Below are 26,168 nucleotides of genomic sequence, written 5' to 3'. Positions count from 1 at the left end.
GGAAGACGATGTATTGAATCGGGACGCAATTTGAGTGATCCATCGTCATTAGGTGGCCCTGAACGTTACAACTCACTATCAGTTCTTCGTCCGATTCGAAAATCTTTGACCCACAGCAGAACTGCCATAAGGTGCCCGAGGCAACAATAGACCCAGTCGGCTGGAGAACGACGAGGTATTGAGGCATTGAATCTGGACACAATTTGTGTGGTCCATCGTCATTAGGTGGCCCTGAATGTTACAATTCACTATCAGTTTTTCGTCCCATTCGATAATCTAGACTCACAGCAGAACGGCCATAAGGTGCCCGAGGCAGCAATAGACCCATGGAGTCAAGTCGGCTGGAGGACGATGTATTGAATCGGGAGGCAATTTGTGTGGTTCCATCGTCATTAGGTGGCCCTGAATGTTACAATTCACTATCAGTTTTTCGTCCGATTCGAAAATCTTTGACTCACAGCAGAACGGCCATAAGGTGCCCGAGGCAGCAATAGACCCATGGAGACAAGTGTGCTGGAGCACGAGGTATTGAATCGGGACGCAATTTGAGTGTTCCATCGTCATTAGGAGGCCCAGAACGTTACAATTCGCTATCAGTTTGTCGTCCGATTCGAAAATCTAGACTCACGGGAGAACGACCATAAGGTGCCCGAGGCAGCAATAGACCCATGGAGACAAGTCGGCTGGAGGACGATGTATTGAATCGGGACGCAATTTGAGTGATCAGTCGTCATTAGGTGGCCCTGAACGTTACAATTCACTATCAGTTTTTCGTCCCATTCGATAATCTAGACTCACTGCAGAACGGCCATAAGGTGCCCGAGGCAGCAATAGACCCATGGAGACAAGTCTGCTGGAAGACGATGTATTGAATCGGGACGCAATTTGAGTGTTCCATCGTCATTAGGAGGCCCTGAACGTTATAATTCACTATCAGTTTTTCGTCCGATTCGAAAATCTTTGAGTCACTGCAGAACTGCCATAAGGTGCCCGAGGCAACAATAGACCCATGGAGACAAGTCTGCTGGATCACGAGGTATTGAATCGGGACGCAATTTGAGTGTTCCATCCTCATTAGGAGGCCCTGAACGTTACAATTCACTATCAGTTTTTCGTCGTATTCGAAAATCTTTACTCACAGCAGAACGGCCATAAGGTGCCCGAGGCAGCAATAGACCCATGGAGACAAGTCTGCTGGAGGACGATGTATTGAATCGGGACGCAATTTGAGTGATCCATCGTCATTAGGTGGCCCTGAACGTTACAATTCACTATCAGTTCTTTGTCCGATTCGAAAATCTTTGACCCACAGATGTACTGCCATAAGGTGCCCGAGGCAACAATAGACCCATGGAGTCAAGTCGGCTGGAGGACGAAGTATTGAATCGGGACGCAATTTGTGTGGTCCATCGTCATTAGGTGGCCCTGAATGTTACAATTCACTATCAGTCTTTCGTCCGATTCGAAAATCTTTGACTCACAGCAGAACGGCCATAAGGTGCCCGAGGCAGCAATAGACCCATGGAGACAAGTCTGCTGGAAGACGATGTATTGAATCGGGACGCTATTTGAGTGTTCCATCGTCATTAGGAGGCACTGAATGTTACAATTAACTTTCAGTTTTTCGTCCCATTCGATAATCTAGACTCACGGGAGAACGACCATAAGGTGCCCGAGGCAGCAATAGGCCCATGGAGACAAGTCTGCTGGTGGACGATGTATTGAATCGGGACGCAATTTGAGTGATCCATCGTTATTAGGTGGCACTGAACGTTACAATTCCCTATCAGTTTTTCGTCCGATTCGAAAATCTTTGACTCACAGCAGAACGGCCATAAGGTGCCCGAGGCAGCAATAGCCCCATGGAGACAAGTCGGCTGGAGGACGATGTATTGTATCGGGACGCAATTTGAGTGATCCATCGTCATTAGGTGGCCCTGAATGTTACAATTCACTATCAGTTTTTCGTCCGATTCGAAAATCTTTGACTCACAGCAGAACGGCCATAAGGTGCCCGAGGCTCCAATAGACCCATGGAGACAAGTCGGCTGGAGGACGATGTATTGTATCGGGACGCAATTTGAGTGATCCATCGTCATTAGGTGGCCCTGAATGTTACAATTCACTATCAGTTTTTCGTCAGATTCGAAAATCTTTGACTCACACCAGAACGGCCATAAGGTGCCCGAGGCAGCAATAGACCCGTGAAGACAAGTCTGCTGGAGGACGATGTTTTGAATCGGGACGCAATTTGAATGATCCATCGTCATTACGTGGCCCTGAATGTTACTATCAGTTTTTCGTCAGATTCGAAAATCATTGACTCACAGCAGAACGGCCATAAGGTTCCCGAGGCAGCAATAGACCCATGGAGACAAGTCTGCTGGAGGACGATGTATTGAATCGGGACGCAATTTGAGTGTTCCATCGTCATTAGGAGGCCGTGAATGTTACAATTCACTAACAGTTCTTCGTCCGATTCGATAATCTCTGAGTCACAGCAGAACGGCCATAACGTGCCCGAGGCAGCAATAGACCCATGGAGACAAGTCTGCTGGAGGACGATGTATTGAATCGGGACGCAATTTGAGTGTTCCATCGTCATTAGGAAGCCCTGAACGTTATAATTCACTATCAGTTTCTCGTCCGATTCGAAAATCTTTGACTCACAGCAGAACGGCCATAACGTGCCCGAGGCAGCAATAGACCAATGGAGACAAGTCGGCTGGAGGACGATGTATTGAATCGGGACGCAATTTGAGTGATCCATCGTCATTAGGTGGCCCTGAATGTTACAATTCACTATCAGTTTTTCGTCCGATCCGAAAATCTTTGACTCACAGCAGACCGGCCATAAGGTGCCCGAGGTAGCAATAGACCCATGGAGACAAGTCTGCTGGAGAACTATGTATTGAATCGGGACGCAAATTGAGTGATCCATCGTCATTAGGTGGCCCTGAATGTTACAATTCACTATCAGTTTTTCGTCAGATTCGAAAATCTTTGAGCTCAGCTGAACGGCCATAAGGTGCCCGAGGCAGCAATAGACCCATGGAGACAAGTCTGCTGGAGCACGAGGTATTGAATCAGGACGCAATTTGAGTGTTCCATCCTCATTAGGAGGCCCTGAACGTTACAATTCACTATCAGTTTTTCGTCCGATTCGAAAATCTAGACTCACGGGAGAACGACCATAAGGTGCCCGAGGCAGCAATAGACCCATGGAGACAAGTCTGCTGATGGACGATGTATTGCATCGGGACGCAATTTGAGTGATCCATCGTCATTAGGTGGCCCTGAACGTTACAATTCACCATCAGTTTTTCGTCCCATTCGATAATCTAGACTCACAGCAGAACGGCCATAAGGTGCCCGAGGCAGCAATAGACCCATGGAGTCAAGTCGGCTGGAGGACGATGTATTGAATCGGGACGCAATTTGTGTGGTTCCATCGTCATTAGGTGGCCCTGAATGTTACAATTCACTATCAGTTTTTCGTCCGATTCGAAAATCTTTGACACTCAGCAGAACGGCCATAAGGTGCCCGAGGCAGCAATAGACCCATGGAGACAAGTCTGCTGGAGGACGATGAATTGAATCGGGACGCAATTTGAGTGTTCCATCGTCATTAGGAGGAACTGAACGTTACAATTCACTATCAGTTTTTCGTCCGATTCGAAAATCTTTGAGTCACAGCAGAACTGCCATAAGGTGCCCGAGGCAACAATAGACCCATTGAGACAAGTCTGCTGGAGCGCGAGGTATTGAATCGGGACGCAATTTGAGTGTTCCATCCTCATTAGGAGGCCCTGAACGTTACAATTCACTATCGGTTTTTCGTCCGATTCGAAAATCTTTGACTCACAGCAGAACGGCCATAAGGTGCCCGAGGCAGCAATAGACCCATGGAGACAAGTCGGCTGGAGGACGAGGTATTGAATCGGGACGCAATTTTAGTGTTCCATCCTCATTAGGAGGCCCTGAACGTTACAATTCACTATCAGTTTTTCGTCCTATTCGAAAATCTTTACTCACAGCAGAACGGCCATAAGGTGCCCGAGGCAGCAATAGACCCATGGAGACAAGTCTGCTGGAGGACGATGTATTGAATCGGGACGCAATTTGAGTGATCCATCGTCATTAGGTGGCCCTGAACGTTACAATTCACTATCAGTTCTTCGTCCGATTCGAAAATCTTTGACCCACAGCAGAACTGCCATAAGGTGCCCGAGGCAACAATAGACCCATGGAGTCAAGTCGGCTGGAGGACGAAGTATTGAATCGGGACGCAATTTGTGTGGTCCATCGTCATTAGGTGGCCCTGAATGTTACAATTCACTATCAGTTTTTCGTCCGATTATAAAATCTTTGACTCACAGCAGAACGGCCATAAGGTGCCCGAGGCAGCAATAGACCCATGGAGACAAGTCTGCTGGAGGACGATGTATTGAATCGGGACGCTATTTGAGTGTTCCATCGTCATTAGGAGGCACTGAATGTTACAATTAACTTTCAGTTCTTCGTCCCATTCGATAATGTAGACTCACGGGAGAACGACCATAAGGTGCCCGAGGCAGCAATAGGCCCATGGAGACAAGTCTGCTGGTGGACGATGTATTGAATCGGGACGCAATTTGAGTGATCCATCGTTATTAGGTGGCACTGAACGTTACAATTCCCTATCAGTTTTTCGTCCGATTCGAAAATCTTTGACTCACAGCAGAACGGCCATAAGGTGCCCGAGGCAGCAATAGCCCCATGGAGACAAGTCGGCTGGAGGACGATGTATTGTATCGGGACGCAATTTGAGTGATCCATCGTCATTAGGTGGCCCTGAATGTTACAATTCACTATCAGTTTTTCGTCCGATTCGAAAATCTTTGACTCACAGCAGAACGGCCATAAGGTGCCCGAGGGAGCAATAGACCCATGGAGACAAGTCGGCTGGAGGACGATGTATTGTATCGGGACGCAATTTGAGTGATCCATCGTCATTAGGTGGCCCTGAATGTTACAATTCACTATCAGTTTTTCGTCAGATTCGAAAATCTTTGACTCACGCCAGAACGGCCATAAGGTGCCCGAGGCAGCAATAGACCCATGAAGACAAGTCTGCTGGAGGACGATGTTTTGAATCGGGACGCAATTTGAATGATCCATCGTCATTACGTGGCCCTGAATGTTACTATCAGTTTTTCGTCAGATTCGAAAATCATTGACTCACAGCAGAACGGCCATAAGGTGCCTAGGCAGCAATAGACCCATGGAGACAAGTCTGCTGGAGGACGATGTATTGAATGGGGACGCAATTTGAGTGTTCCATCGTCATTAGGAGGCCGTGAATGTTACAATTCACTAACAGTTTTTCGTCCGATTCGAAAATCTCTGAGTCACAGCAGAACGGCCATAACGTGCCCGAGGCAGCAATAGACCCATGGAGACAAGTCTGCTGGAGGACGATGTATTGAATCGGGACGCAATTTGAGTGTTCCATCGTCATTAGGAAGCCCTGAACGTTATAATTCACTATCAGTTTTTCGTCCGATTACAAAATCTTTGACTCACAGCAGAACGGACATAACGTGCCCGAGGCAGCAATAGACCAATGGAGACAAGTCGGCTGGAGGACGATGTATTGAATCGGGACGCAATTTGAGTGATCCATCGTCATTAGGTGGCCCTGAATGTTACAATTCACTATCAGTTTTTCGTCAGATTCGAAAATCTTTGAGCTCAGCTGAACGGCCATAAGGTGCCCGAGGCAGCAATAGACCCATGGAGACAAGTCTGCTGGAGCACGAGGTATTGAATCGGGACGCAATTTGAGTGTTCCATCCCCATTAGTTGGCCCTGAACGTTACAATTCACTATCAGTTTTTCGTCCGATTCGAAAATCTAGACTCACGGGAGAACGACCATAAGGTGCCCGAGGCAGCAATAGACCCATTGAGACAAGTCTGCTGGAGGACGATGTATTGCATCGGGACGCAATTTGAGTGATCCAACGTCATTAGGTGGCCCTGAACGTTACAATTCACTATCAGTTTTTCGTCCCATTCGATAATCTAGACTCACTGCAGAACGGCCATAAGGTGCCCGAGGCAGCAATAGACCCATGGAGTCAAGTCGGCTGGAGGACGATGTATTGAATCGGGACGCAATTTGTGTGGTTCCATCGTCATTAGGTGGCCCTGAATGTTACAATTCACTATCAGTTTTTCGTCCGATTCGAAAATCTTTGACTCACAGCAGAACGGCCATAAGGTGCCCGAGGCAGCAATAGACCCATGGAGACAAGTCTGCTGGAGGACGATGTATTGAATCGGGACGCAATTTGAGTGTTCCATCGTCATTAGGAGGCCGTGAATGTTACAATTCACTATCAGTTTTTCCTCCGATTCGAAAATCTTTGAGACACAGCGGAACGGCCATAAGGTGCCCGAGGCAGCAATAGACCCATGGAGACAAGTCTGCTGGAGGACGATGTATTGAATCGGGACGCAATTTGAGTGTTCCATCGTCATTAGGAGGCCCTGAACGTTATAATTCACTATCAGTTTTTCGTCCGATCCGAAAATCTTTGACTCACAGCAGACCGGCCATAAGGTGCCCGAGGCAGCAATAGACACATGGAGACAAGTCTGCTGGAGGACTATGTATTGAATCGGGACGCAAATTGAGTGATCCATCGTCATTAGGTGGCCCTGAATGTTACAATTCACTATCAGTTTTTCGTCAGATTCGAAAATCTTTGAGCTCAGCTGAACGGCCATAAGGTGCCCGAGGCAGCAATAGACCCATGGAGACAAGTCTGCTGGAGCACGAGGTATTGAATCGGGACGCAATTTGAGTGTTCCATCGTCATTAGTAGGCCCTGAACGTTACAATTCACTATCAGTTTTTCGTCCGATTCGAAAATCTAGACTCACGGGATAACGACCATAAGGTGCCCGAGGCAGCAATAGACCCATTGAGACAAGTCTGCTGGAGGACGATGTATTGCATCGGGACGCAATTTGAGTGATCCATCGTCATTAGGTGGCCCTGAACGTTACAATTCACTATCAGTTTTTCGTCCGATTCGATAATCTAGACTCACTGCAGAACGGCCATAAGGTGCCCGAGGCAGCAATAGACCCATGGAGTCAAGTCGGCTGGAGGACGATGTATTGAATCGGGACGCAATTTGTGTGGTTCCATCGTCATTAGGTGGCCCTGAATGTTACAATTCACTATCAGATTTTCGTCCGATTCGAAAATCTTTGACTCACAGCAGAACGGCCATAAGGTGCCCGAGGCAGCAATAGACCCATGGAGACAAGTCGGCTGGAGGACGATGTATTCAATCGGGACGCAATTTGAGTGATCCATCGTCATTAGGTGGCCCTGAATGTTACAATTCACTATCAGTTTTTCGTCAGATTCGAAAATCTTTGAGTCACAGCTGAACGGCCATAAGGTGCCCGAGGCAGCAATAGACCCATGGAGACAAGTCTGCTGGAGGACGATGTATTGAATCGGGACGCAATTTGAGTGTTCCATCGTCATTAGGAGGCCGTGAATGTTACAATTCTCTATCAGTTTTTCGTCCGATTCGAAAATCTTTGAGTCACAGCAGAACGGCCATAAGGTGCCCGAGGCAGCAATAGACCCATGGAGACAAGTCTGCTGGAGGACGATGTATTGAATCGGGACGCAATTTGAGTGTTCCATCGTCATTAGGAGGCCCTGAACGTTATAATTCACTATCAGTTTTTCGTCCGATCCGAAAATCTTTGACTCACAGCAGACCGGCCATAAGGTGCCCGAGGCAGCAACAGACCCATGGAGACAAGTCTGCTGGAGGACTATGTATTGAATCAGGACGCAAATTGAGTGATCCATCGTCATTAGGTGGCCCTGAATGTTACAATTCACTATCAGTTTTTCGTCAGATTCGAAAATCTTTGAGCTCAGCTGAACGGCCATAAGGTGCCCGAGGCAGCAATAGACCCATGGAGACAAGTCTGCTGGAGCACGAGGTATTGAATCGGGACGCAATTTGAGTGTTCCATCCCCATTAGTTGGCCCTGAACGTTACAATTCACTATCAGTTTTTCGTCCGATTCGAAAATCTAGACTCACGGGAGAACGACCATAAGGTGCCCGAGGCAGCAATAGACCCATTGAGACAAGTCTGCTGGAGGACGATGTATTGCATCGGGACGCAATTTGAGTGATCCAACGTCATTAGGTGGCCCTGAACGTTACAATTCACTATCAGTTTTTCGTCCCATTCGATAATCTAGACTCACTGCAGAACGGCCATAAGGTGCCCGAGGCAGCAATAGACCCATGGAGTCAAGTCGGCTGGAGGACGATGTATTGAATCGGGACGCAATTTGTGTGGTTCCATCGTCATTAGGTGGCCCTGAATGTTACAATTCACTATCAGTTTTTCGTCCGATTCGAAAATCTTTGACTCACAGCAGAACGGCCATAAGGTGCCCGAGGCAGCAATAGACCCATGGAGACAAGTCTGCTGGAGGACGATGTATTGAATCGGGACGCAATTTGAGTGTTCCATCGTCATTAGGAGGCCGTGAATGTTACAATTCACTATCAGTTTTTCCTCCGATTCGAAAATCTTTGAGACACAGCGGAACGGCCATAAGGTGCCCGAGGCAGCAATAGACCCATGGAGACAAGTCTGCTGGAGGACGATGTATTGAATCGGGACGCAATTTGAGTGTTCCATCGTCATTAGGAGGCCCTGAACGTTATAATTCACTATCAGTTTTTCGTCCGATCCGAAAATCTTTGACTCACAGCAGACCGGCCATAAGGTGCCCGAGGCAGCAATAGACACATGGAGACAAGTCTGCTGGAGGACTATGTATTGAATCGGGACGCAAATTGAGTGATCCATCGTCATTAGGTGGCCCTGAATGTTACAATTCACTATCAGTTTTTCGTCAGATTCGAAAATCTTTGAGCTCAGCTGAACGGCCATAAGGTGCCCGAGGCAGCAATAGACCCATGGAGACAAGTCTGCTGGAGCACGAGGTATTGAATCGGGACGCAATTTGAGTGTTCCATCGTCATTAGTAGGCCCTGAACGTTACAATTCACTATCAGTTTTTCGTCCGATTCGAAAATCTAGACTCACGGGAGAACGACCATAAGGTGCCCGAGGCAGCAATAGACCCATTGAGACAAGTCTGCTGGAGGACGATGTATTGCATCGGGACGCAATTTGAGTGATCCATCGTCATTAGGTGGCCCTGAACGTTACAATTCACTATCAGTTTTTCGTCCCATTCGATAATCTAGACTCACTGCAGAACGGCCATAAGGTGCCCGAGGCAGCAATAGACCCATGGAGTCAAGTCGGCTGGAGGACGATGTATTGAATCGGGACGCAATTTGTGTGGTTCCATCGTCATTAGGTGGCCCTGAATGTTACAATTCACTATCAGATTTTCGTCCGATTCGAAATTCTTTGACTCACAGCAGAACGGCCATAAGGTGCCCGAGGCAGCAATAGACCCATGGAGACAAGTCGGCTGGAGGACGATGTATTCAATCGGGACGCAATTTGAGTGATCCATCGTCATTAGGTGGCCCTGAATGTTACAATTCACTATCAGTTTTTCGTCAGATTCGAAAATCTTTGAGTCACAGCTGAACGGCCATAAGGTGCCCGAGGCAGCAATAGACCCATGGAGACAAGTCTGCTGGAGGACGATGTATTGAATCGGGACGCAATTTGAGTGTTCCATCGTCATTAGGAGGCCGTGAATGTTACAATTCTCTATCAGTTTTTCGTCCGATTCGAAAATCTTTGAGTCACAGCAGAACGGCCATAAGGTGCCCGAGGCAGCAATAGACCCATGGAGACAAGTCTGCTGGAGGACGATGTATTGAATCGGGACGCAATTTGAGTGTTCCATCGTCATTAGGAGGCCCTGAACGTTATAATTCACTATCAGTTTTTCGTCCGATCCGAAAATCTTTGACTCACAGCAGACCGGCCATAAGGTGCCCGAGGCAGCAACAGACCCATGGAGACAAGTCTGCTGGAGGACTATGTATTGAATCAGGACGCAAATTGAGTGATCCATCGTCATTAGGTGGCCCTGAATGTTACAATTCACTATCAGTTTTTCGTCAGATTCGAAAATATAGACTCACGGGAGAACGACCATAAGGTGCCCGAGGCAGCAATAGACCCATTGAGACAAGTCTGCTGGAGGACGATGTATTGCATCGGGACGCAATTTGAGTGATCCATCGTCATTAGGTGGCCCTGAACGTTACAATTCACTATCAGTTTTTCGTCCCATTCGATAATCTAGACTCACTGCAGAACGGCCATAAGGTGCCCGAGGCAGCAATAGACCCATGGAGTCAAGTCGGCTGGAGGACGATGTATTGAATCGGGACGCAATTTGTGTGGTTCCATCGTCATTAGGTGGCCCTGAATGTTACAATTCACTATCAGTTTTTCGTCCGATTCGAAAATCTTTGACTCACAGCAGAACGGCCATAAGGTGCCCGAGGCAGCAATAGACCCATGGAGACAAGTCTGCTGGAGGACGATGTATTGAATCGGGACGCAATTTGAGTGTTCCATCGTCATTAGGAGGCCGTGAATGTTACAATTCACTATCTGTTTTTCGTCCGATTCGAAAATCTTTGAGACACAGCGGAACGGCCATAAGGTGCCCGAGGCAGCAATAGACCCATGGAGACAAGTCTGCTGGAGGACGATGTATTGAATCGGGACGCAATTTGAGTGTTCCATCGTCATTAGGAGGCCCTGAACGTTATAATTCACTATCAGTTTTTCGTCCGATCCGAAAATCTTTGACTCACAGCAGACCGGCCATAAGGTGCCCGAGGCAGCAATAGACACATGGAGACAAGTCTGCTGGAGGACTATGTATTGAATCGGGACGCAAATTGAGTGATCCATCGTCATTAGGTGGCCCTGAATGTTACAATTCACTATCAGTTTTTCGTCAGATTCGAAAATCTTTGAGCTCAGCTGATCGGCCATAAGGTGCCCGAGGCAGCAATAGACCCATGGAGACAAGTCTGCTGGAGCACGAGGTATTGAATCGGGACGCAATTTGAGTGTTCCATCGTCATTAGGAGGCCCTGAACGTTACAATTCGCTATCAGTTTTTCGTCCGATTCGAAAATCTAGACTCACGGGAGAACGACCATAAGGTGCCCGAGGCAGCAATAGACCCATGGAGACAAGTCGGCTAGAGGACGATGTATTGAATCGGGACGCAATTTGAGTGATCAGTCGTCATTAGGTGGCCCTGAACGTTACAATTCACTATCAGTTTTTCGTCCCAGTCGATAATCTAGACTCACTGCAGAACGGCCATAAGGTGCCCGAGGCAGCAATAGACCCATGGAGTCAAGTCGGCTGGAGAACGATGTATGAATCGGGACGCAATTTGTGTGGTTCCATCGTCATTAGGTGGCCCTGAATGTTACAATTCACTATCAGTTTTTCGTCCGATTCGAAAATCTTTGACCCACAGCAGAACTGCCATAAGGTGCCCGAGGCAACAATAGACCCAGTCGGCTGGAGAACGACGAGGTATTGAGGCATTGAATCGGGACGCAATTTGTGTGGTCCATCGTCATTAGGTGGCCCTGAATGTTACAATTCACTATCAGTTTTTCGTCCCATTCGATAATCTAGACTCACAGCAGAACGGCCATAAGGTGCCCGAGGCAGCAATAGACCCATGGAGTCAAGTCGGCTGGAGGACGATGTATTGAATCGGGAGGCAATTTGTGTGGTTCCATCGGCATTAGGTGGCCCTGAATGTTACAATTCACTATCAGTTTTTCGTCCGATTCGAAAATCTTTGACTCACAGCAGAACGGCCATAAGGTGCCCGAGGCAGCAATAGACCCATGGAGACAAGTGTGCTGGAGCACGAGGTATTGAATCGGGACGCAATTTGAGTGTTCCATCGTCATTAGGAGGCCCAGAACGTTACAATTCGCTATCAGTTTTTCGTCCGATTCGAAAATCTAGACTCACGGGAGAACGACCATAGGGTGCCCGAGGCAGCAATAGACCCATGGAGACAAGTCGGCTGGAGGACGATGTATTGAATCGGGACGCAATTTGAGTGATCAGTCGTCATTAGGTGGCCCTGAACGTTACAATTCACTATCAGTTTTTCGTCCCATTCGATAATCTAGACTCACTGCAGAACGGCCATAAGGTGCCCGAGGCAGCAATAGACCCATGGAGACAAGTCTGCAGGAGGACGATGTATTGAATCGGGACGCAATTTGAGTGATCCATCGTCATTAGGTGGCCCTGAACGTTACAATTCACTATCAGTTCTTCGTCCGATTCGAAAATCTTTGACCCACAGCAGAACTGCCATAACGTGCCCGAGGCAACAATAGACCCATGGAGTCAAGTCGGCTGGAGGACGAAGTATTGAATCGGGACGCAATTTGTGTGGTCCATCGTCATTAGGTGGCCCTGAATGTTACAATTCACTATCAGTTTTTCGTCCGATTCGAAAATCTTTGACTCACAGCAGAACGGCCATAAGGTGCCCGAGGCAGCAATAGACCCATGGAGACAAGTCTGCTGGAGGACGATGTATTGAATCGGGACGCTATTTGAGTGTTCCATCGTCATTAGGAGGCACTGAATGTTACAATTAACTTTCAGTTTTTCGTCCCATTCGATAATCTAGACTCACGGGAGAACGACCATAAGGTGCCCGAGGCAGCAATAGGCCCATGGAGACAAGTCTGCTGGTGGACGATGTATTGAATCGGGACGCAATTTGAGTGATCCATCGTTATTAGGTGGCACTGAACGTTACAATTCCCTATCAGTTTTTCGTCCGATTCGAAAATCTTTGACTCACAGCAGAACGGCCATAAGGTGCCCGAGGCAGCAATAGACCCATGGAGACAAGTCGGCTGGAGGACGATGTATTGTATCGGGACGCAATTTGAGTGATCCATCGTCATTAGGTGGCCCTGAATGTTACAATTCACTATCAGTTTTTCGTCCGATTCGAAAATCTTTGACTCACAGCAGAACGGCCATAAGGTGCCCGAGGCAGCAATAGACCCATGGAGACAAATCGGCTGCAGGACGATGTATTGTATCGGGACGCAATTTGAGTGATCCATCGTCATTAGGTGGCCCTGAATGTTACAATTCACTATCAGTTTTTCGTCAGATTCGAAAATCTTTGACTCACGCCAGAACGGTCATAAGGTGCCCGAGGCAGCAATAGACCCGTGAAGACAAGTCTGCTGGAGGACGATGTTTTGAATCGGGACGCAATTTGAATGATCCATCGTCATTACGTGGCCCTGAATGTTACTATCAGTTTTTCGTCAGATTCGAAAATCATTGACTCACAGCAGAACGGCCATAAGGTGCCCGAGGCAGCAATAGACCCATGGAGACAAGTCTGCTGGAGGACGATGTATTGAATCGGGACGCAATTTGAGTGTTCCATCGTCATTAGGAGGCCGTGAATGTTACAATTCACTAACAGTTTTTCGTCCGATTCGAAAATCTCTGAGTCACAGCAGAACGGCCATAACGTGCCCGAGGCAGCAATAGACCCATGGAGACAAGTCTGCTGGAGGACGATGTATTGAATCGGGACGCAATTTGAGTGTTCCATCGTCATTAGGAAGCCCTGAACGTTATAATTCACTATCAGTTTTTCGTCCGATTCGAAAATCTTTGACTCACAGCAGAACGGCCATAACGTGCCCGAGGCAGCAATAGACCAATGGAGACAAGTCGGCTGGAGGACGATGTATTGAATCGGGACGCAATTTGAATGATCCATCGTCATTAGGTGGCCCTGAATGTTACAATTCATTATCAGTTTTTCGTCCGATCCGAAAATCTTTGACTCACAGCAGACCGGCCATAAGGTGCCCGAGGCAGCAATAGACCCATGGAGACATGTCCTCTGGAGAACTATGTATTGAATCGGGACGCAAATTGAGTGATCCATCGTCATTAGGTGGCCCTGAATGTTACAATTCACTATCAGTTTTTCGTCAGATTCGAAAATCTTTGAGCTCAGCTGAACGGCCATAAGGTGCCCGAGGCAGCAATAGACCCATGGAGACAAGTCTGCTGGAGCACGAGGTATTGAATCAGGACGCAATTTGAGTGTTCCATCCTCATTAGGAGGCCCTGAACGTTACAATTCACTATCAGTTTTTCGTCCGATTCGAAAATCTAGACTCACGGGAGAACGACCATAAGGTGCCCGAGGCAGCAAAAGACCCATGGAGACAAGTCTGCTGATGGACGATGTATTGCATCGGGACGCAATTTGAGTGATCCATCGTCATTAGGTGGCCCTGAACGTTACAATTCACCAACAGTTTTTCGTCCCGTTCGATAATCTAGACTCACTGCAGAACGGCCATAAGGTGCCCGAGGCAGCAATAGACCCATGGAGTCAAGTCGGCTGGAGGACGATGTATTGAATCGGGACGCAATTTGTGTGGTTCCATCGTCATTAGGTGGCCCTGAATGTTACAATTCACTATCAGTTTTTCGTCCGATTCGAAAATCTTTGACACTCAGCAGAACGGCCATAAGGTGCCCGAGGCAGCAATAGACCCATGGAGACAAGTCTGCTGGAGGACGATGTATTGAATCGGGACGCAATTTGAGTGTTCCATCGTCATTAGAAGGAACTGAACGTTATAATTCACTATCAGTTTTTCGTCCGATTCGAAAATCTTTGAGTCACAGCAGAACTGCCATAAGGTGCCCGAGGCAACAATAGACCCATGGAGACAAGTCTGCTGGAGCGGGAGGTATTGAATCGGGACGCAATTTGAGTGTTCCATCCTCATTAGGAGGCCCTGAACGTTATAATTCACTATCGGTTTTTCGTCCGATTCGAAAATCTTTGACTCACAGCAGAACGGCCATAAGGTGCCCGAGGCAGCAATAGACCCATGGAGACAAGTCGGCTGGAGGACGATGTATTCAATCGGGACGCAATTTGAGTGATCCATCGTCATTAGGTGGCCCTGAATGTTACAATTCACTATCAGTTTTCCGTCAGATTCGAAAATCTTTGAGTCACAGCTGAACGGCCATAAGGTGCCCGAGGCAGCAATAGACCCATGGAGACAAGTCTGCTGGAGGACGATGTATTGAATCGGGACGCAATTTGAGTGTTCCATCGTCATTAGGAGGCCGTGAATGTTACAATGCACTATCAGTTTTTCGTCCGATTCGAAAATATTTGAGTCACAGCAGAACGGCCATAAGGTGCCCGAGGCAGCAATAGACCCATGGAGACAAGTCTGCTGGAGGACGATGTATTGAATCGGGACGCAATTTGAGTGTTCCATCGTCATTAGGAGGCCCTGAACGTTATAATTCACTATCAGTTTTTCGTCCGATCCGAAAATCTTTGACTCACAGCAGACCGGCCATAAGGTGCACGAGGCAGCAATAGACCCATGGAGACAAGTCTGCTGGAGGACTATGTATTGAATCGGGACGCAAATTGAGTGATCCATCGTCATTAGGTGGCCCTGAATGTTACAATTCACTATCAGTTTTTCGTCAGATTCGAAAATCTTTGAGCTCAGCTGAACGGCCATAAGGTGCCCGAGGCAGCAATAGACCCATGGAGACAAGTCTGCTGGAGCACGAGGTATTGAATCGGGACGCAATTTGAGTGTTCCATCCTCATTAGGAGGCCCTGAACGTTACAATTCACTATCAGTTTTTCGTCCGATTCGAAAATCTAGACTCACGGGAGAACGACCATAAGGTGCCCGAGGCAGCAATAGACCCATTGAGACAAGTCTGCTGGAGGACGATGTATTGCATCGGGACGCAATTTGAGTGATCCATCGTCATTAGGTGGCCCTGAACGTTACAATTCACTATCAGTTTTTCGTCCCATTCGATAATCTAGACTCACTGCAGAACGGCCATAAGGTGCCCGAGGCAGCAATAGACCCATGGAGTCAAGTCGGCTGGAGGACGGTGTATTGAATCGGGACGCATTTTGTGTGGTTCCATCGTCATTAGGTGGCCCTGAATGTTACAATTCACTATCAGTTTTTCGTCCGATTCGAAAATCTTTGACTCACAGCAGAACGGCCATAAGGTGCCCGAGGCTGCAATAGACCCATGGAGACAAGTCTGCTGGAGCACGAGGTATTGAATCGGGACGCAATTTGAGTGTTCCATCGTCATTAGGAGGCCCTGAACGTTACAATTCACTATCAGTTTTTCGTCCGATTCGAAAATCTAGACTCACGGGAGAACGACCATAAGGTGCCCGAGGCAGCAATAGACCCATGGAGACAAGTCGGCTGTAGGACGCTGTATTGAATCGGGACGCAATTTGAGTGATCAGTTGCAATTAGGTGGCCCTGAACGTTACAATTCACTATCAGTTTTTCGTCCCATTCGATAATCTAGACTCACAGCAGAACGGCCATAAGGTGCCCGAGGCAGCAATAGACCCATGGAGTCAAGTCGGCTGGAGGACGATGTATTGAATCGGGACGCAATTTGTGTGGTTCCATCGTCATTAGGTGGCCCTGAATGTTACAATTCACTATCAGTTTTTCGTCCGATTCGAAAATCTGTGACTCACAGCAGAACGGCCATAAGGTGCCCGAGGCAGCAATAGACCCATAGAGACAAGTGTGCTGGAGCACGAGGTATTGAATCGGGACGCAATTTGAGTGTTCCATCGTCATTAGGAGGCCCTGAACGTTACAATTCGCTATCAGTTTTTCGTCCGATTCGAAAATCTAGACTCACGGAAGAACGACCATAAGGTGCCCGAGGCAGCAATAGACCCATGGAGACAAGTCGGCTAGAGGACGATGTATTGAATCGGGACGCAATTTGAGTGATCAGTCGTCATTAGGTGGCACTGAACGTTACAATTCACTATCAGTTTTTCGTCCCAGTCGATAATCTAGACTCACTGCAGAACGGCCATAAGGTGCCCGAGGCAGCAATAGACCCATGGAGACAAGTCTGCTGGAAGACGATGTATTGAATCGGGACGCAATTTGAGTGATCCATCGTCATTAGGTGGCCCTGAACGTTACAACTCACTATCAGTTCTTCGTCCGATTCGAAAATCTTTGACCCACAGCAGAACTGCCATAAGGTGCCCGAGGCAACAATAGACCCAGTCGGCTGGAGAACGACGAGGTATTGAGGCATTGAATCGGGACGCAATTTGTGTGGTCCATCGTCATTAGGTGGCCCTGAATGTTACAATTCACTATCAGTTTTTCGTCCCATTCGATAATCTAGACTCACAGCAGAACGGCCATAAGGTGCCCGAGGCAGCAATAGACCCATGGAGACAAGTCTGCTGGAGGACGATGTATTGAATCGGGACGCAATTTGAGTGTTCCATCGTCATTAGGAGGCCGTGAAAGTTACAATTCACTATCAGTTTTTCGTCCGATTCGAAAATCTTTGAGTCACAGCAGAACGGCCATAAGGTGCCCGAGGCAGCAATAGACCCATTGAGACAAGTCTGCTGGAGGACGATGTATTGAATCGGGACGCAATTTGAGTGTTCCATCGTCATTAGGAGGCCCTGAACGTTATAATTCACTATCAGTTTTTCGTCCGATTCGAAAATCTAGACTCACGGGAGAACGACCATAAGGTGCCCGAGGCAGCAATAGACCCATTGAGACAAGTCTGCTGGAGGACGATGTATTGCATCGGGACGCAATTTGAGTGATCCTTCGTCATTAGGTGGCCCTGAACGTTACAATTCACTATCAGTTTTTCGTCCCATTCGATAATCTAGACTCACTGCAGAACGGCCATAAGGTGCCCGAGGCAGCAATAGACCCATGGAGTCAAGTCGGCTGGAGGACGATGTATTGAATCGGGACGCAATTTGTGTGGTTCCATCGTCATTAGGTGGTCCTGAATGTTACAATTCACTATGAGTTTTTCGTCCGATTCGAAAATCTTTGACTCACAGCAGAACGGCCATAAGGTGCCCGAGGCAACAATAGACCCAGTCGGCTGGAGAACGACGAGGTATTGAGGCATTGAATCGGGACGCAATTTGTGTGGTCCATCGTCATTAGGTGGCCCTGAATGTTACAATTCACTATCAGTTTTTCGTCCCATTCGATAATCTAGACTCACAGCAGAACGGCCATAAGGTGCCCGAGGCAGCAATAGACCCATGGAGTCAAGTCGGCTGGAGGACGATGTATTGAATCGGGAGGCAATTTGTGTGGTTCCATCGTCATTAGGTGGCCCTGAATGTTACAATTCACTATCAGTTTTTCGTCCGATTCGAAAATCTTTGACTCACAGCAGAACGGCCATAAGGTGCCCGAGGCAGCAATAGACCCATGGAGACAAGTGTGCTGGAGCACGAGGTATTGAATCGGGACGCAATTTGAGTGTTCCATCGTCATTAGGAGGCCCAGAACGTTACAATTCGCTATCAGTTTTTCGTCCGATTCGAAAATCTAGATTCACGGGAGAACGACCATAAGGTGCCCGAGGCAGCAATAGACCCATGGAGACAAGTCGGCTGGAGGACGATGTATTGAATCGGGACGCAATTTGAGTGATCAGTCGTCATTAGGTGGCCCTGAACGTTACAATTCACTATCAGTTTTTCGTCCCATTCGATAATCTAGACTCACTGCAGAACGGCCATAAGGTGCCCGAGGCAGCAATAGACCCATGGAGACAAGTCTGCTGGAAGACGATGTATTGAATCGGGACGCAATTTGAGTGTTCCATCGTCATTAGGAGGCCCTGAACGTTATAATTCACTATCAGTTTTTCGTCCGATTCGAAAATCTTTGAGTCACTGCAGAACTGCCGTAAGGTGCCCGAGGCAACAATAGACCCATGGAGACAAGTCTGCTGGAGCACGAGGTATTGAATCGGGACGCAATTTGAGTGTTCCATCCTCATTAGGAGGCCCTGAACGTTACAATTCACTATCAGTTTTTCGTCCTATTCGAAAATCTTTACTCACAGCAGAACGGCCATAAGGTGCCCGAGGCAGCAATAGACCCATGGAGACAAGTCTGCTGGAGGACGATGTATTGAATCGGGACGCAATTTGAGTGATCCATCGTCATTAGGTGGCCCTGAACGTTACAATTCACTATCAGTTCTTCGTCCGATTCGAAAATCTTTGACCCACAGCAGAACTGCCATAAGGTGCCCGAGGCAACAATAGACCCATGGAGTCAAGTCGGCTGGAGGACGAAGTATTGAATCGGGACGCTATTTGAGTGTTCCATCGTCATTAGGAGGCTCTGAATGTTACAATTAACTTTCAGTTTTTCGTCCCATTCGATAATCTAGACTCACGGGAGAACGACCATAAGGTGCCCGAGGCAGCAATAGGCCCATGGAGACAAGTCTGCTGGTGGACGATGTATTGAATCGGGACGCAATTTGAGTGATCCATCGTTATTAGGTGGCCCTGAATGTTACAATTCACTATCAGTTTTTCGTCCGATTGGAAAATCTTTGACTCACAGCAGAACGGCCATAACGTGCCCGAGGCAGCAATAGACCCATGGAGACAAGTCTGCTGGAGGACGATGTATTGAATCGGGACGCAATTTGAGTGTTCCATCGTCATTAGGAAGCCCTGAACGTTATAATTCACTATCAGTTTTTCGTCCGATTCGAAAATCTTTGACTCACAGCAGAACGGCCATAACGTGCCCGAGGCAGCAATAGACCAATGGAGACAAGTCGGCTGGAGGACGATGTATTGAATCGGGACGCAATTTGAGTGATCCATCGTCATTAGGTGGCCCTGAATGTTACAATTCACTATCAGTTTTTCGTCAGATTCGAAAATCTTTGAGCTCAGCTGAACGGCCATAAGGTGCCCGAGGCAGCAATAGACCCATGGAGACAAGTCTGCTGGAGCACGAGGTATTGAATCGGGACGCAATTTGAGTGTTCCATCCACATTAGGAGGCCCTGAACGTTACAATTCACTATCAGTTTTTCGTCCGATTCGAAAATCTAGACTCACGGGAGAACGACCATAAGGTGCCCGAGGCAGCAATAGACCCATTGAGACAAGTCTGCTGGAGGACGATGTATTGCATCGGGACGCAATTTGAGTGATCCATCGTCATTAGGTGGCCCTGAACGTTACAATTCACTATCAGTTTTTCGTCCCATTCGATAATCTAGACTCACTGCAGAACGGCAATAAGGTGCCCGAGGCAGCAATAGACCCATGGAGTCAAGTCGGCTGGAGGACGATGTATTGAATCGGGACGCAATTTGTGTGGTTCCATCGTCATTAGGTGGCCCTGAATGTTACAATTCACTATCAGTTTTTCGTCCGATTCGAAAATCTGTGACTCACAGCAGAACGGCCATAAGGTGCCCGAGGCAGCAATAGACCCATAGAGACAAGTGTGCTGGAGCACGAGGTATTGAATCGGCACGCAATTTGAGTGTTCCATCGTCATTAGGAGGCCCTGAACGTTACAATTCGCTATCAGTTTTTCGTCCGATTCGAAAATCTAGACTCACGGAAGAACGACCATAAGGTGCCCGAGGCAGCAATAGACCCATGGAGACAAGTCGGCTGTAGGACGCTGTATTGAATCGGGACGCAATTTGAGTGATCAGTTGCAATTAGGTGGCCCTCAACGTTACAATTCACTATCAGTTTTTCGTCCCATTCGATAATCTAGACTCACAGCAGAACGGCCATAAGGTGCCCGAGGCAGCAATAGACCCATGGGGTCAAGTCGGCTGGAGGACGATGTATTGAATCGGGACGCAATTTGTGTGGTTCCATCGTCATTAGGTGGCCCTGAATGTTACAATTCACTATCAGTTTTTCGTCCGATTCGAAAATCTGTGACACACAGCAGAACGGCCATAAGGTGCCCGAGGCAGCAATAGACCCATAGAACAAGTGTGCTGGAGCACGAGGTATTGAATCGGTACGCAATTTGAGGGTTCCATCGTCATTAGGAGGCCCTGAACGTTACAATTCGCTATCAGTTTTTCGTCCGATTCGAAAATCTAGACTCACGGAAGAACGACCATAGGGTGCCCGAGGCAGCAATAGACCCATGGAGACAAGTCTGCTGGAGGACGATGTATTGAATCGGGACGCAATTTGAGTGTTCCATCGTCATTAGGAGGCCCTGAACGTTATAATTCACTATCAGTTTTACGTCCGATCCGAAAATCTTTGACTCACAGCAGACCGGCCATAAGGTGCCCGAGGCAGCAATAGACCCATGGAGACAAGTCTGCTGGAGCACGAGGTATTGAATCGGGACGCAATTTGAGTGTTCCATCCTCATTAGGAGGCCCTGAACGTTACAATTCACTATCAGTTTTTCGTCCGATTCGAAAATCTAGACTCACTGCAGAACGGCCATAAGGTGCCCGAGGCAGCAATAGACCCATGGAGTCAAGTCGGCTGGAGGACGATGTATTGAATCGGGACGCAATTTGTGTGGTTCCATCGTCATTAGGTGGCCCTGAATGTTACAATTCACTATCAGTTTTTCGTCCGATTCGAAAATCTTTGACTCACAGCAGAACGGCCATAAGGTGCCCGAGGCAACAATAGACCCAGTCGGCTGGAGAACGACGAGGTATTGAGGCATTGAATCGGGACGCAATTTGTGTGGTCCATCGTCATTAGGTGGCCCTGAATGTTACAATTCAGTATCAGTTTTTCGTCCCATTCGATAATCTAGACTCACAGCAGAACGGCCATAAGGTGCCCGAGGCAGCAATAGACCCATGGAGTCAAGTCGGCTGGAGGACGATGTATTGAATCGGGAGGCATTTTGTGTGGTTCCATCGTCATTAGGTGGCCCTGAATGTTACAATTCACTATCAGTTTTTCGTCCGATTCGAAAATCTTTGACTCACAGCAGAACGGCCATAAGGTGCCCGAGGCAGCAATAGACCCATGGAGACAAGTGTGCTGGAGCACGAGGTATTGAATCGGGACGCAATTTGAGTGTTCCATCGTCATTAGGAGGCCCAGAACGTTACAATTCGCTATCAGTTTTTCGTCCGATTCGAAAATCTAGATTCACGGGAGAACGACCATAAGGTGCCCGAGGCAGCAATAGACCCATGGAGACAAGTCGGCTGGAGGACGATGTATTGAATCGGGACGCAATTTGAGTGATCAGTCGTCATTAGGTGGCCCTGAACGTTACAATTCACTATCAGTTTTTCGTCCCATTCGATAATCTAGACTCACTGCAGAACGGCCATAAGGTGCCCGAGGCAGCAATAGACCCATGGAGACAAGTCTGCTGGAAGACGATGTATTGAATCGGGACGCAATTTCAGTGTTCCATCGTCATTAGGAGGCCCTGAACGTTATAATTCACTATCAGTTTTTCGTCCGATTCGAAAATCTTTGAGTCACTGCAGAACTGCCGTAAGGTGCCCGAGGCAACAATAGACCCATGGAGACAAGTCTGCTGGAGCACGAGGTATTGAATCGGGACGCAATTTGAGTGTTCCATCCTCATTAGGAGGCCCTGAACGTTACAATTCACTATCAGTTTTTCGTCCTATTCGAAAATCTTTACTCACAGCAGAACGGCCATAAGGTGCCCGAGGCAGCAATAGACCCATGGAGACAAGTCTGCTGGAGGACGATGTATTGAATCGGGACGCAATTTGAGTGATCCATCGTCATTAGGTGGCCCTGAACGTTACAATTCACTATCAGTTCTTCGTCCGATTCGAAAATCTTTGACCCACAGCAGAACTGCCATAAGGTGCCCGAGGCAACAATAGACCCATGGAGTCAAGTCGGCTGGAGGACGAAGTATTGAATCGGGACGCTATTTGAGTGTTCCATCGTCATTAGGAGGCTCTGAATGTTACAATTAACTTTCAGTTTTTCGTCCCATTCGATAATCTAGACTCACGGGAGAACGACCATAAGGTGCCCGAGGCAGCAATAGGCCCATGGAGACAAGTCTGCTGGTGGACGATGTATTGAATCGGGACGCAATTTGAGTGATCCATCGTTATTAGGTGGCCCTGAATGTTACAATTCACTATCAGTTTTTCGTCCGATTGGAAAATCTTTGACTCACAGCAGAACGGCCATAACGTGCCCGAGGCAGCAATAGACCCATGGAGACAAGTCTGCTGGAGGACGATGTATTGAATCGGGACGCAATTTGAGTGTTCCATCGTCATTAGGAAGCCCTGAACGTTATAATTCACTATCAGTTTTTCGTCCGATTCGAAAATCTTTGACTCACAGCAGAACGGCCATAACGTGCCCGAGGCAGCAATAGACCAATGGAGACAAGTCGGCTGGAGGACGATGTATTGAATCGGGACGCAATTTGAGTGATCCATCGTCATTAGGTGGCCCTGAATGTTACAATTCACTATCAGTTTTTCGTCAGATTCGAAAATCTTTGAGCTCAGCTGAACGGCCATAAGGTGCCCGAGGCAGCAATAGACCCATGGAGACAAGTCTGCTGGAGCACGAGGTATTGAATCGGGACGCAATTTGAGTGTTCCATCCACATTAGGAGGCCCTGAACGTTACAATTCACTATCAGTTTTTCGTCCGATTCGAAAATCTAGACTCACGGGAGAACGACCATAAGGTGCCCGAGGCAGCAATAGACCCATTGAGACAAGTCTGCTGGAGGACGATGTATTGCATCGGGACGCAATTTGAGTGATCCATCGTCATTAGGTGGCCCTGAACGTTACAATTCACTATCAGTTTTTCGTCCCATTCGATAATCTAGACTCACTGCAGAACGGCCATAAGGTGCCCGAGGCAGCAATAGACCCATGGAGTCAAGTCGGCTGGAGGACGATGTATTGAATCGGGACGCAATTTGTGTGGTTCCATCGTCATTAGGTGGCCCTGAATGTTACAATTCACTATCAGTTTTTCGTCCGATTCGAAAATCTGTGACTCACAGCAGAACGGCCATAAGGTGCCCGAGGCAGCAATAGACCCATAGAGACAAGTGTGCTGGAGCACGAGGTATTGAATCGGCACGCAATTTGAGTGTTCCATCGTCATTAGGAGGCCCTGAACGTTACAATTCGCTATCAGTTTTTCGTCCGATTCGAAAATCTAGACTCACGGAAGAACGACCATAAGGTGCCCGAGGCAGCAATAGACCCATGGAGACAAGTCGGCTGTAGGACGCTGTATTGAATCGGGACGCAATTTGAGTGATCAGTTGCAATTAGGTGGCCCTCAACGTTACAATTCACTATCAGTTTTTCGTCCCATTCGATAATCTAGACTCACAGCAGAACGGCCATAAGGTGCCCGAGGCAGCAATAGACCCATGGGGTCAAGTCGGCTGGAGGACGATGTATTGAATCGGGACGCAATTTGTGTGGTTCCATCGTCATTAGGTGGCCCTGAATGTTACAATTCACTATCAGTTTTTCGTCCGATTCGAAAATCTGTGACACACAGCAGAACGGCCATAAGGTGCCCGAGGCAGCAATAGACCCATAGAACAAGTGTGCTGGAGCACGAGGTATTGAATCGGTACGCAATTTGAGGGTTCCATCGTCATTAGGAGGCCCTGAACGTTACAATTCGCTATCAGTTTTTCGTCCGATTCGAAAATCTAGACTCACGGAAGAACGACCATAGGGTGCCCGAGGCAGCAATAGACCCATGGAGACAAGTCTGCTGGAGGACGATGTATTGAATCGGGACGCAATTTGAGTGTTCCATCGTCATTAGGAGGCCCTGAACGTTATAATTCACTATCAGTTTTACGTCCGATCCGAAAATCTTTGACTCACAGCAGACCGGCCATAAGGTGCCCGAGGCAGCAATAGACCCATGGAGACAAGTCTGCTGGAGCACGAGGTATTGAATCGGGACGCAATTTGAGTGTTCCATCCTCATTAGGAGGCCCTGAACGTTACAATTCACTATCAGTTTTTCGTCCGATTCGAAAATCTAGACTCACGGGAGAACGACCATAAGGTGCCCGAGGCAGCAATAGACCCATTGAGACAAGTCTGCTGGAGGACGATGTATTGCATCGGGACGCAATTTGAGTGATCCATCGTCATTAGGTGGCCCTGAACGTTACAATTCACTATCAGTTTTTCGTCCCATTCGATAATCTAGACTCACTGCAGAACGGCCATAAGGTGCCCGAGGCAGCAATAGACCCATGGAGTCAAGTCGGCTGGAGGACGATGTATTGAATCGGGACGCAATTTGTGTGGTTCCATCGTCATTAGGTGGCCCTGAATGTTACAATTCACTATCAGTTTTTCGTCCGATTCGAAAATCTTTGACTCACAGCAGAACGGCCATAAGGTGCCCGAGGCAACAATAGACCCAGTCGGCTGGAGAACGACGAGGTATTGAGGCATTGAATCGGGACGCAATTTGTGTGGTCCATCGTCATTAGGTGGCCCTGAATGTTACAATTCAGTATCAGTTTTTCGTCCCATTCGATAATCTAGACTCACAGCAGAACGGCCATAAGGTGCCCGAGGCAGCAATAGACCCATGGAGTCAAGTCGGCTGGAGGACGATGTATTGAATCGGGAGGCATTTTGTGTGGTTCCATCGTCATTAGGTGGCCCTGAATGTTACAATTCACTATCAGTTTTTCGTCCGATTCGAAAATCTTTGACTCACAGCAGAACGGCCATAAGGTGCCCGAGGCAGCAATAGACCCATGGAGACAAGTGTGCTGGAGCACGAGGTATTGAATCGGGACGCAATTTGAGTGTTCCATCGTCATTAGGAGGCCCAGAACGTTACAATTCGCTATCAGTTTTTCGTCCGATTCGAAAATCTAGATTCACGGGAGAACGACCATAAGGTGCCCGAGGCAGCAATAGACCCATGGAGACAAGTCGGCTGGAGGACGATGTATTGAATCGGGACGCAATTTGAGTGATCAGTCGTCATTAGGTGGCCCTGAACGTTACAATTCACTATCAGTTTTTCGTCCCATTCGATAATCTAGACTCACTGCAGAACGGCCATAAGGTGCCCGAGGCAGCAATAGACCCATGGAGACAAGTCTGCTGGAAGACGATGTATTGAATCGGGACGCAATTTCAGTGTTCCATCGTCATTAGGAGGCCCTGAACGTTA

This window comes from Schistocerca cancellata, unplaced genomic scaffold, assembly GCF_023864275.1.
Source record: "Schistocerca cancellata isolate TAMUIC-IGC-003103 unplaced genomic scaffold, iqSchCanc2.1 HiC_scaffold_780, whole genome shotgun sequence".
NCBI classification, from domain to species: domain Eukaryota; kingdom Metazoa; phylum Arthropoda; class Insecta; order Orthoptera; family Acrididae; genus Schistocerca; species Schistocerca cancellata.
The sequence above is the reverse complement of the archived record's forward strand: the minus strand, read 5'-3'. Positions refer to the sequence as shown.